The sequence below is a fragment of the Euleptes europaea genome, chromosome 11 (genome assembly GCF_029931775.1).
Source record: "Euleptes europaea isolate rEulEur1 chromosome 11, rEulEur1.hap1, whole genome shotgun sequence".
Lineage (NCBI taxonomy): Eukaryota > Metazoa > Chordata > Lepidosauria > Squamata > Sphaerodactylidae > Euleptes > Euleptes europaea.
In genome coordinates this window covers 16,133,862-16,146,189 of record NC_079322.1, presented here as the reverse complement: position 1 = coordinate 16,146,189, position 12,328 = coordinate 16,133,862, and the positions used below count along the sequence as shown (strand labels likewise).

Here is a 12,328-nt window from a genome sequence, read left to right as displayed (position 1 = left end):
GTGCTCACTGACTTTTATTAGGTTAATGTACTATAGCTAAATATAACTTGTTATTCCATAATAAAATATAACATAGAGCTCTCCCTGTTTGGAGATAGTGGAATGAAATGCTCATACTTGCAGTGAGGAATCTGTCTTGAGATGCTCTCTGTTCAAGAGTTGAAATGGAAGTGTTGACAGTATTATCAACATTTCTTGGAACAGTTTTGTACATCTCTGTGTTGTATGGTTGCCAATCTCCAGATGGTGGCTGGAGATCTCCCGCTATTATATCTGATCTCCAGGCAACAGAGATCTGTTCCCCAGGAGAAAATGGTTGCTTTGGAAGGTGGACTCCATGGCATTATACCCCACTGAAGTCCCTCCCCTCCCAAACCCTGCCTTCCTCAGGCTTCACCCCCAAAATCTCCGGGTATCTTCCAACCCGGAGCTGATAACCCTGCTGTGTTGTCACTGATTTGTGTGTATGTGTTAAGTGCCATCAAGTCACTTCCTTAGGAGAAATATCAGAGGAAAATTCATGAAAGGAAGTAGAAAGATGAGATTCATAACTATGTCCCACAGCCCACTATTAACTCTCCACTTTCCAAAAGGAGCTCACTATTCACACCTTGAGGGAATACAAATACCCCTTGCCACACCTCCCTACCCTGCTCCTCCTCCCCCTTGCATTGTTATCTTTGGGGGATGTGGGATACAGCAGACCCTTCTGTGGCCTACATATCATGCCAGCTGCACCTCAGAATAATACCATTGTTAGGAGCTTATGGGTTGTTTTTAATTACTGTTTTAACTGTTTTATTATATAATTATATTTATGTGAGTTGCCCTGAGCATGGCCTTGGCTGTGGAGGGCGAATTATAAATTTGATAAGTAAATAAATTGTTCATTTGATATACTGGTAACCTGCTACATAGTTTATTACCTTTTTACAGAGTGCTTCAGATCATAAGGTATGGCTAGGGTTGCCAGCCTGGTCCCCCCTCTCCATTGGCGGGTTTTTTTGGAGGTAGAGCTGGGGTGATTGTGTGCACGTCCACATGCAACACAATCATGCCACTTCTGGGCCAGCGGTTTTGGGGTTTGAGTGCTAAAGCGGCTGCAGCGATGCGGCACTTCTGGGGGGAAACCCAGAAGTGACGTGATCGCATCATGTGTGGCCATGTGTGTGTGCGATCTCCACTCTTGAGAAGGTGGGTGGATTGCCCACCAAAACCACCCACCTGGCAACTCTAGGTATAGCAAACAAAACAAGTAGATTTGGAGTTGGGTCATAAGAATTTTAGAAACTTGAGCTGGGTTCTTAAATGACAGCATTTAAGTTAGTCCTAATACAGTGCGGTCCTAAGCAGGGTTAACCCCCTCCTAAGACCATTGACTTCACTGAACTTAAAAGGGTAGAACACTGGTTAGAGGTGCATTGCTTGGATATAGGTTGTTTTCATTATTCATTGAGCAAAACATTGCTATTGTACTAATAGTATTTCTTTTGTTGTAAACTGCCTCAAAGGCTGCATAGAAATGTTTTCAATAAATAAATGAACTGATCAATGGGGCACCTGCTATATGATCAAGTTACACCTAAATGCTCGTTTGCATACAGGCGCTTTTTTGCACTGGAACCGGAACTGGAGAATACTCCTGATTTCATTCCTATTAAATTTTGCATACAGAAAAGTAGTATAAATGAACAAAATCCACAGTTTATTTATACAGTTTCTTTCAATCCCCCTCCCAACCTGGTTGGGCATCCAGATGTTGAAATTATCTGGAACAATATATGAGTGCTCTCCCTCTCTGTCTCTTAGGGTTGCCAACTGCCAGGTAGTAGCAGGAGATCTCCTGCTAATTCAACTGATCTCCAGCCGATAGAGATCAGATCACCTGGAGAAAAATGGCCGCTTTGGCAATTGAACTCTATGGCATTGAAGTCCCTCCCCTCCCCAAACCCCGCCCTCTTCAGGCTCTGCCCCCAAAATCTCCCGTTGGTTGAGAAGAGGGACCTGGCAACCCTACTGTCTCTGCATATATGCACATACCTATACAAACATCCATTTTGAAATGATGGTCTTGTGTAGCAGCCTATCCAAGGAAATAATATCAACAAGACAGAAAATAAAGTAAAATAAAAAGCTGGGCAAAATTAAACCAGTAAATCTCTATTTATGTTATTAGCATTCTTTATTTTTAAATCAGAAATATTGCCTTTATTATTACTTGCTGTAATTGTCAGGGGAAGCCAACTCATTCAGGCCTATCTGTTTAATGTCCGATGTGCAATCGGATAGAGCTAGCTTATTATTTGTAAGGTAGATTAATTTTAAAATTGAGAGGTCGCTGTGATTAACTCATTTTGAAAACCCTTTGCTAATAATCCTTGTGTCTCTTCCGAGTGATCATTCACTATGAGAAATAATGAAAGAATGGAATGGAGTACAATAGAGAAGACTTCTGTCATGGCAGGAGAAATGTTGGTTATTGCTCTCATGGAATAAAAAGGATGAGGAATCTGAGGTGAGAAACTAAGCATGCAATCCTGAAGGGGGGCAAAGCTTCATAGGAGACGGTGTGACCCTGCGCTGGCGTAAGCCCCCATTTGACCCGGGTTAAGGGACACTTCTGTCATCACGGGTGGCATCCACGCCAGCCCCGGGACGCCATGCAGAAGCGTGGAGCTCAGACACAGGCACTACCTCCTGGCAGCGTTCTAGTGGCCCAAGTCCTGGGAGTCGTTCCCAGGGCATTCCTGGGGGTGGAGCCGTCTTTAGGCAGCTTTCAAACCTCTTTTGCCCCAGGTATGCTTCCTCAAACTGTGGTGTTGCTGCGCCAGGTACGTTGGTGGCGTAACCTCGCTTTCCTCAGTGGGGGCATTTCCCCTATTTTATTTTGTAACAACCTTTTATCTTCTTTGCGATGGCTGGGAAGCCTCTGTGGAGGCAACATAGCTTCACCTAATGTTGCCAACCTCCAGGTACTAGTAGTGAAAATATAGTACTAGGCTCAAACCAATTAATTTAAATAATACACAAGCAAACTATGCAAACATATATTGTGAACAATGTGTAACATCTACAGACAAGTGAAAACAGCCATTTTGAGCAGCCTTTTTGGTGCAACAAGACTGAATTATTCTCTCTGTATTAGATTGCTATTATTGCATCTACAAAGACAAACCAATTAATATCTATGGCGATTCCAGCTGATGAAGCTGCAATTTTGCAGTGAAAACGCTAGTGTGCATCCGGACCGCGTTACTGTGGACTTTTTCAGCCTTCCTCGTGTTGCTTTTTGAAGAAAACAACCTAGAGATAAGACTCTTACCTTGAAAAAGACTTTCCATCTTAGATTTGCTTGTACATACTATCACTGCTGTTTTCACTTGTCTGTAGATGTTACACATTGTTCACAATATATGTTTGCATAGTTTGCTTGTGTATTATTTAAATTAATTGGTTTGAGCCTAGTACTATATTTTCACTACTATCCCAGTAGTACTTGTGCATATTTTTCTCAACCTCCAGGTACTAGCTGGAGATCTCTGCTATTACAACTGATCTCCAGCCAATAGAGATCAGTTTACATGGAAAAAATGGCAGCTTTGGCAATTGGACTCTATGGCATTTAAGTCCCTTTCCTCCCCAAACCCTGCCCTCCTCAGGCTCTGCTCCAAATACCTCCTGTTGGTGGTGAAGAGAGACCTGGCAACCCTAGATGCGCTGCTCCTGCACCCTGCCTAACTACACCCCCTTCACGAATGGGCTGCCCGTGCCATATCTTCCTTTCCTTCCTCGTTCTTCTTTCCTTTACAAAATGTACAGGAGTTAGGGTTGCCAGGTCCCTCTTCGCCATTGGTGGGAGGTTTTTGGGGCAGAGCCTGAGGAGGGCAGGGTTTGGGGAGGGGAGGGACTTCAATTCCATAGAGTCCAATTGCCAGGGGATCTTCTGCTATTACCTGGAAGTTGGTAATCCTAACAGGAGTATAGTTTTTCAATTTCATTGAATGGGCTTGTTCCCCTATCCCTCATAGGTGTCTTAGCAAAGTAATAAAAGTGAGTTTAACATTCTGCCCAAATAATGTTTTGCAGTTTTTCCCATGTATGTCCATTTACTCCACATTCTCCTCTAGACATTGTGTAACTGTGTCCAAATCTTGTAATTCGCAAAGATCCTTAAGCGATTTTGGGCATCACATCCTTCTTGGTCTCCACCTTAGCCCTTCATTGGTAAAATGAAAAGCGTGAAGTCATGTCCACAGGATGAATTAGAGGAAAGCAAAGCACTTATGTGCACCACAGATGCTTTTTAGTAATTCTGATGTTTCAATTCGTGCAGCCACTGATATCCATCAGAGAGAACGCCACCTCTGTATCTGTGGACAGAGTGGTCTCTCCCTAACTATAATGCATATGTACAGCTGTAAAGAAATGAGCTTTTCCCCAACCAAGCCCACTAATTGATCACATGCAATAACTGCAAGGAAATGGTCATGTTGGGTAGACAGGGATGTGTTTATTAGAGAGCCAGTGTAGTATAGCAGTTGAGTGTTGGACTAGGCTCAGGGGGTCTCCCGTTCAGATCCCTGCTTTGTCATGGAAGCTTGCTGAGCGACCCCTCACTGGCAGTCTTTAAGCAGAGGCTGGACAAATACTTGTCAGGGATGCTCTAGGCTGATCCTGCATTGAGCAGGGGGTTGGACTAGATGGCCTGAATAACCCCTTCCAACTCTATGATTCTATCATTCAAGGCAAGTGACATTCAGAAGTGGTTTGCCATTGCCTTCCTCTGCATAGCAACCCTGGTCTTACTTGATGGTCTCCCATCCAAGTGCTAACCTGGGCTGACCCTGCCTTTCTTCCCAACTAAGCTGACCCTGCTTAGCTTTCAAGTTATGAGATGAAATGAAGTACATAAAATAAATAAATAAGATTATATGGGCATAAATCAGACAAAGAACAAAAAATTGAAAAAGTCTGTGGTTAACATAACTGCTCTGATCATTGTATCAGATACAGCTTGAGTATTCTTTATCCGGACATCCGATATCCTGACTGACCCGAAAACCAGACTTTTTGAGCCAGCATGCAGGCATTACATACAGGCCCTCAGCAGCACCCCAGTTTGCTTTCTGATGGTTCAAATAAAAAAAAAATGTTTAAAATTACATTCAGTCTACGTGTATAACGTGTATATAAAACATAAATTAATTTCGTGTTTAGGCTTGGGTCCCACCCCCAAGATATCTCATGTATATGCAAATATTCCAAAGTAGGAAAAGATCCAAAATACGGACTACTTAAGGTCCCAAGCAGTCCAGATAAGGGATACTCAACCTGTATTATGCTTTCTTCTCTTACAATAAGAGCTGAGAGTAACATTGTTTTTATAACCTTCACTTTGTCCTGCCTAATCCGTATTGACAATTGTCAAACTTCTTGCCTAAACTTTGCACCAGCTGATTTCCCTAGAGTGCAATTTGACAGTCCCACTAGCATCTGATGAAGTAGGTAATAGCCAAGGAAAAACAATGCTGTGCGAACAAGAAATCAGAGGTGTAAGTAGAGTTTCTAAATGTTAGTTTGTATCAAGACTAACATGGCCACACATACACACACACACACACATATAAACAATTAGCAGTTCTCTTCCTTCCATTCTACACAGCAGCGTGTTGAAAAACTGTCCTTACAGCCAGTAATAGGGAGAGCTGTGTTTATTCCTTCTCTCCTGTAATTGCTGAAAACTGACTCCTGGCAGACAGCTAGTATGGAGAAAGAGTGCACTGTGCAGAGGGGAAGAGGTCAGAAGAGAAACTGAAGCGAGGCACACCTGGAAATAAGCCCCATGGGACCCATAAAGGATTGGGCAGGTATAGGAATGATTAGAAGCAGCCAGGTGAACTAGTCCTGTCAGTATTTTCACATTGAGAATTTTAGGGCTGTGTTCCCAGACTTTTACTTCCTATGAACAGCTGAGGACACTTTTCATAACTGCTCTTCATCCCCCCCACAAGTTTTTATTCATCTTGCCCCTATTTTCTGTGAGCAAAAATGTATTCCAGAGAAGTTCTACTCAGTTAAATAGAACTATTCAGAAGAAAGGGGGGCTATATATTAATAGTGCAGTGGCGGGAGACTATGGAATATAAAATCCCCAGATCAAATCTGGTAGTAGGTGGTCTTTGGCCAAGCCCCTGTTTCTCAGCCTTCCTGTAACCTTACCTGAATTATGAGAATGTAAGGACTTCTGTTGTAAGGTTGTAAGGACTTCTGGGATATTGTATGACACTGATACAGTTCACAAGGAAATTAACAATTAGGGCTGTGCTTTGTTTTTGTACAGCTTGGTTTTTTTTTTTTGGTTTTTTTGCATAAACCCTGCAATTTTGACATTTGTTTCTCAAATTGGTAAACGAGGTGTGTGGATGCTTGTATTCTGCAAGCTTTTTTTCTCCCTGTGGCCAGTTTTCCAGCTGCAGAGTCACAAGGTAACTGAGCAACTCTTAAAAGCACAAGCCCAAAGAAGCTGGGAGACAAGATGTCCCAGAGTCTGTTCTAAGTCAGGCAGCTGGAGATGGCAGGAGACATAGTCTGTTGATGCAGTCTGCGGTCAAGCACAGATAATTCCAAGTCTGAAACATCAAAGGAGGAGAGGGCAAATTCCAAAGACGTGGTCAGGCCTGATCTAGAAGAGTAAGATTTGCAGAGACCAACAAAGGCAGGCACACATGCAACAGCTTGCTCCCACACAAGGCTTTCTTCACTTGCTGTTTAAATAGGGAATTATATTGCTGGGACAGATAAACCATCTGCAGTTAATTAGGTTGTTTCAGCATTCTTAGCCCGGTGTAATTCATCTGCCTCAATGCTGCTGTCAGGGCTTGACAGCTGCTGAACCAGCAGCAATCTTGCGCATCTTCGACTCTCCTGAATTTCAGATCTTAAACGCCTCCTTCATTGTTCTAGAAGCTCTGGCACTCTAAGGGTGCGGATGATGACTGTTGGGTTTCTGGCATGGCTTGAGTTCCTGAGCTGGAGGGCTGAGGGTACAGTGCCTCAGCTTCTGCCTGTAACTACTCCCGTTACAACTTCTGCCTGTGAGTTCACCTCTGTTATCAGCCCTGGGCTGGGACTGACTTCCTCCACATCCTCGTCTGAGGAAGTGCCAGAAGACTGACCCACAACATAAAGAGAGACATACAGAGAACTCCCCAGCCTGGAACTGAAGCAGTTGTGGAGAGCCAGTGTGACATAGTGCTTAGCATGCTGGAGTCATACCCTAGTGGGTGGTCAAATCCTCATTCATTTGTGAAGTTAACATGGTCACTAGGTGATTGGGGGGGGCGAGAAGTAGTTGTGAATTTCCTGTGTTGTGCAAAGGGTTGGACTAGATGTCCCTTGAGCAGGTTAGCCAGCTCCGGGTTGGGAAATACCTGGATATTTTGGAGGTGGAACCTGAGGAGGGGGAGTTGAGGAGGGGAGGGACTTCAATGGGGTATAATGCCATAGAGTCCACCTTCCAAAGCAGCCATTTTCTCCAGGTGAACTGATCTCTGTTGCCTGGAGCAGTGGCGGACTGGGTCTAAAAATATTAGTTGCCAGGAGACAAAGGGAGACAAACCCACAACTATAAGGCTATCATTTATTTTTTAATTAATTTTTATTGTTAACATATTGTCTAATGTTTAAGGGAGGGCCACTTCATCAGGGACCCACAGGGCCCACTTGCCATCGGGCAAGCTGACACAATGGCCAGTCCTCCACTGGCCTGGAGATCAGTTGTGATAGCGGGAGATCTCCAACCACTACCTGAAGGCTGCTAGACTACCTGAAGGCCGGCAACCCTACCCTTGAGCTCTATGTTTCCCTTCCAGCTCTATGTTTCTATAGGGCCTTGAGCCCGTAATGCACTCTCAGCCTAACCTGTCTCACACTGCTGTTCACAAGGCTAAAATGAGGGAGGAGGGAACCTTGTATGTCACTCTGAGATCCTTGAAGGAATAGTGATTTTTTAAAAGTGAGGGTTGGATTTGTGCTGTCCCAGAAGGTTGTGCTCCAGGAAGCTCCTGAGCTTCTCCAGTTAAAAGGATCAGTTAGTAGGTTAATGTGACAGATGTCTTCTTGAGACCCTGGCAAGCTGCTTTGTGATCAGAGCAGGCAATACTGACTTTGATAAACCACTGGTCTGGTTCAGTAAAAGGTAACTTCATGGGTACATGTGTATTCACAGCAGAGAGCAGGTGCCCTTCTGAAAGTTGTTTGCAATAGCAAATAGCTCCAGATGGCTCAAGAAACTCAGCCAATCTTGTTTTCGTGGAAAGCCAGGATTTCCTGAAAAGCCAGGAAAAACAAAGCCAGGATCTCTACAAGGTAGCCTCTGATGGTAGTTGTTTGCTAAGATGCTCGTGTGATTTTGCCTGTAGACAAGGGGAGATAATTTGGAGCTCTAGGTGTAGCTCTAAGAGGCACTGAGAAGCCAGCAGGGTGTAGTGGTTAAGAGCGGGGGACTCTAATCAGGAGAACCGGGTTCGATTCCCCACTCCTCTACATGAGCAGCAGATTTTAATCTGGTGAACTGGGTTTGTTTTCCCACTCCTACACATGAAGCCTGCTGGGTGACCTTGGGCTGGTCATAGTTTCCAAACTTTCTCAGCCCCACCTACCTCACAAGGTGTCTGTTGTGGGGAGAGTAAGGGAAGGTGATTGTAAGCGGGTTTGATTCTCCTTAAAAGGTCGAGAAAGTCGGCATATAAATACCAACTCTTCTTTTTCTTCTTCTTCCATCATTGCTGATGGTCCCTTTCTGGTCAATCTGGACATACCTTCAACCTGCCAGAATCCAGCCTTTCTCATCACAGTCTCAGTTCTCAGAAGGCTACCAGCCAGCCACGGCTTGATAGAGACATTTGCAGGCCGCTCTTGAAGAACACTGCTGCAATTCCCTTCTGATGAAATTGTGAATGTCTTCTTCTTTTTTTAATACATGTTTTCATTTGTAACCGGAAAGCAGAGCAGATGGTTGAAGGCATAGCTCACTGTGATGTGTCAGTTAAAATAACCAAAGCTACTAAACGCTTGTTCACCGGTGGGGCCGCTTTCCAGGGAAGAATTGCCGGCTCTGTTTTGAATACAGTAACTCCAAATGCTGCGAACTGGCTCCGAGAGCATGTTTATCTCACATTGGCTGTCAGCGACTCCCATCCTTTGCTTTTGTTCATTAGGGCAGACAGATCATTGATTTGGCGCTGAGCTCCATTAAGGAGGCGGGGAAGGCAATGAGCATTGAGGAATGTGTACTGTGCCATGGGGGATTTATTCTAATTGGACTCTGTAAGGCTGATTTAATGGAAATGCTGCATTTGTTGATAATAGACCGGTTTGATTTTCATCTTCTAAAAATAAAATACGCATACTGTTCCCCAGGTAGTAATATAAAACGTTTGATACCTGATACTTGATCTTAACTACATGTATCTTACAGTTTTTAAATTAAAATGAAGGTATGCTGTAAAGTGCAGTTAACATTTTATTTCCCTAGTTAATTTCCCCCCAAAAGAAGGTCAGCAAAGATCCAAATTGTAGCCTGGAAAAGCATATTAGAAAAGGGAAGACAGAATTGTTAGGTTTTTTTTAATCATTAACAAAGCAATCCTAAGCATACTTTTCTGGAAGTAAGCCCCATTGAATAGACCTGAGTAGGATTTTAAGCAGATCTTCTTTGGATTGTTCTCTAACAGCCCATTCCTGAAGGGGAAGCTGAAGCTCTTTAGGAGCCAGCGTGACCCTGCGCCAGCCTGGGTGCCACCATATCACAGAATAAAGTGGCACCTACACCAGCGAGGGGGAAAACACGCCAGTGCCAGGAAGCCACGCCATGCCACTGCTGGCATTGCTGTGCTGGCAGCAAAATCCCAGAAGCACCCCCCCACACCATTGCTTCCTCCCTTTCCCCCACTACTTCTCTTACTCTCTCACTCTTTCTTAGGGTTGCCAGGTCCCTCTTCGCCACCGGTGGGAGGTTTTTGGGATGGAGCCTGAGGAGGGTGGGGTTTGGGGAGGGGAGGGACTTCAATGGCATAGAGTCCAATTGCCAAAGCGGCCATTTTTCTCCAGGGTAACTGAGCTCTATCAGCTGGAGATCACTTGTAATAGCGGGAGATCTCCAGCTAGTACCTGGAGGTTGGCAACCCCATACATGGAACACCAACATAGTAAATGTATAGGGTTGCCAGGTCCTTATTTGCCTCTGGCAGGAGGCTTTTGGGGCAGAGCCTGAGGAGGGCAGGGTTTGGGGAGGGGGGACTTCAATGCCATATAGTCCAATTGCCAAAGCAGCCATTTTCTCGAGGTGAACTGATCTCTGTTGGCTGGAGATCAGTTGTAATAGCAGGATTTCTCCAGCTAGTACCTGGAGGTTGTATTCAAAAAACAGCTAATAAGTGCTTACAGGAGTGTAGAATTCAAAATATGGCACTTAAACAGAAATATCCAAATCAGGAGAGTCACGATGCAAAACTTGCAGTTAGAGTAATGTATTGGAACATTAGAAACAAAGCCACTTCTAACGCAACAAATATACAATTAGAACGAAGTTCCAAAACAAATACAAATACAAATTGTAAGCATATGCCGGCAGCGCTCGGCTAGATTCAGTTCGTGATCTGTGGTGTACTTAACAGTCACTTCATACAGCACCGGGAACCAAGAGTAGAGTAGCAATGGAAATCCAGTAAAGTTCCATTTCGTATAGACTTTCTCAAGCCTTTTGAATGTTCCGTGCAATATTCATTCAAAATTTGAAGGAGTGTGCCTTTCCTCTTTCTTACTTTTGCCAGGCGTCTTACTTTTGTCGTCCCAAGAAAGAGGAAAGGCACACTCCTTCAAATTTTGAATGAATATTGCACGGAACATTCAAAAGGCTTGAGAAAGTCTATACAAAATGGAACTTTACCGGATTTCCATTGCTACTCTACTCTTGGTTCCCGGTGCTGTATGAAGTGACTGTTAAGTACACCACAGATCACGAACTGAATCTAGCCGAGCGCTGCCGGCATATGCTTACAATTTGTATTTGTATTTGATTTGGAACTTCGTTCTAATTGTATATTTGTTGCGTTAGAAGTGGCTTTGTTTCTAATGTTCCAATACATTACTCTAACTGCAAGTTTTGCATCGTGACTCTCCTGATTTGGATATTTCTGTTTAAGTGCCATATTTTGAATTCTACAGTACCTGGAGGCTGGCAACCATACTCTTTCTCCCTCCTGCCACCCTTTCTGTTACTCTCTCCTCTATGTCTGTCACTTTCTCTTTCTGCCCCATCCCATCAATCTCTTTTTCTGCCCGCCATCCCCCCCCAGCCACCCACCTACTTCCTCCCCCCACCCCAGCAACAGCAGTGGCATTTCCAGCTGCCCACCTGCTTTCTCATGGCCCTATAGCAGCAGTGGCGGCAGGGGCTCTCTCAGAATCACAACAGATCTCCCAATTACAGAGATCCAGTTCGTTGCCAACTCCAGGGATGGGAATTCCTGGAGATTGGGGGGGGGAATGGAGCCTTGGGAGTGTGAGGTTTGGGGAGGGAAGCAACTTCAGCAGGGTATAATGCCGTAGACTCCACCCTCCAAAGCAGTCATTTTCTCCAGGGGAACTGAGCTCTGCCATCTGGAGATCAGTTGTCATTCCGGGTAATCTCCAGCCCTCACCTGGAGGTTGGCAAAACTAATTCCCTTGGAAGGTGGAGTCTATGACATTATATCCTTCTGAAGCCCCTTGGGAGTGTGAGGTTTGGGGAGGGAAGCAACTTCAGCAGGGTATAATGCCGAAGACTCCACCCTCCCCAGGCTCTACCCCTCAAATCTCCAGGAATTTCTCAACCTGGAATTGGCAACCCTATCTCCTTCCCACCCAACAGCCATCTTATCTTTATCTGCGCCTCTGTCTTAAGTTTTCCATCTCCTTTCCCCCTGCAGCCTCTACCTTGGAAAACTATGGTCTTTGTGGGACCTAAGCAGATTACATTAGTCTCCTCTCCTCTTTTTTATCCGCACCTCTCCTCTTTTTTATCCGCACAACAACCCTGTAATGTAGGTTAGGCTGAAAGTATGTGACTGGTCCATAATCATCCAGTGAGTTTCTACAGCGAAATGGAGATTCAAACCTGGGTCTCACGGACCATGCTCAGAAGCTCTAACCGCTACACCACCCTGGCTTTCATAGGGTTGCTGCTGTTGAACAGCAGCAAGCAGCCAGGTGTAGTTGAGTCATGCAAGTAGGGTTGCCAACCTCCAGGTAATAGCAGAAGATCTCCTGCTGTTACAACTGATCTCCA

The 12,328-nt window shown here is 44.6% G+C and overlaps 1 protein-coding gene across 1 annotated transcript in view; it reads left to right on the top strand.

Moving 5' to 3' along the window:
- LOC130484131 (contactin-associated protein-like 2) overlaps window positions 1-12,328 on the top strand; it is a 490,648-nt gene that overhangs the window by 461,973 nt on the left and 16,347 nt on the right. The window lies entirely within an intron of this gene.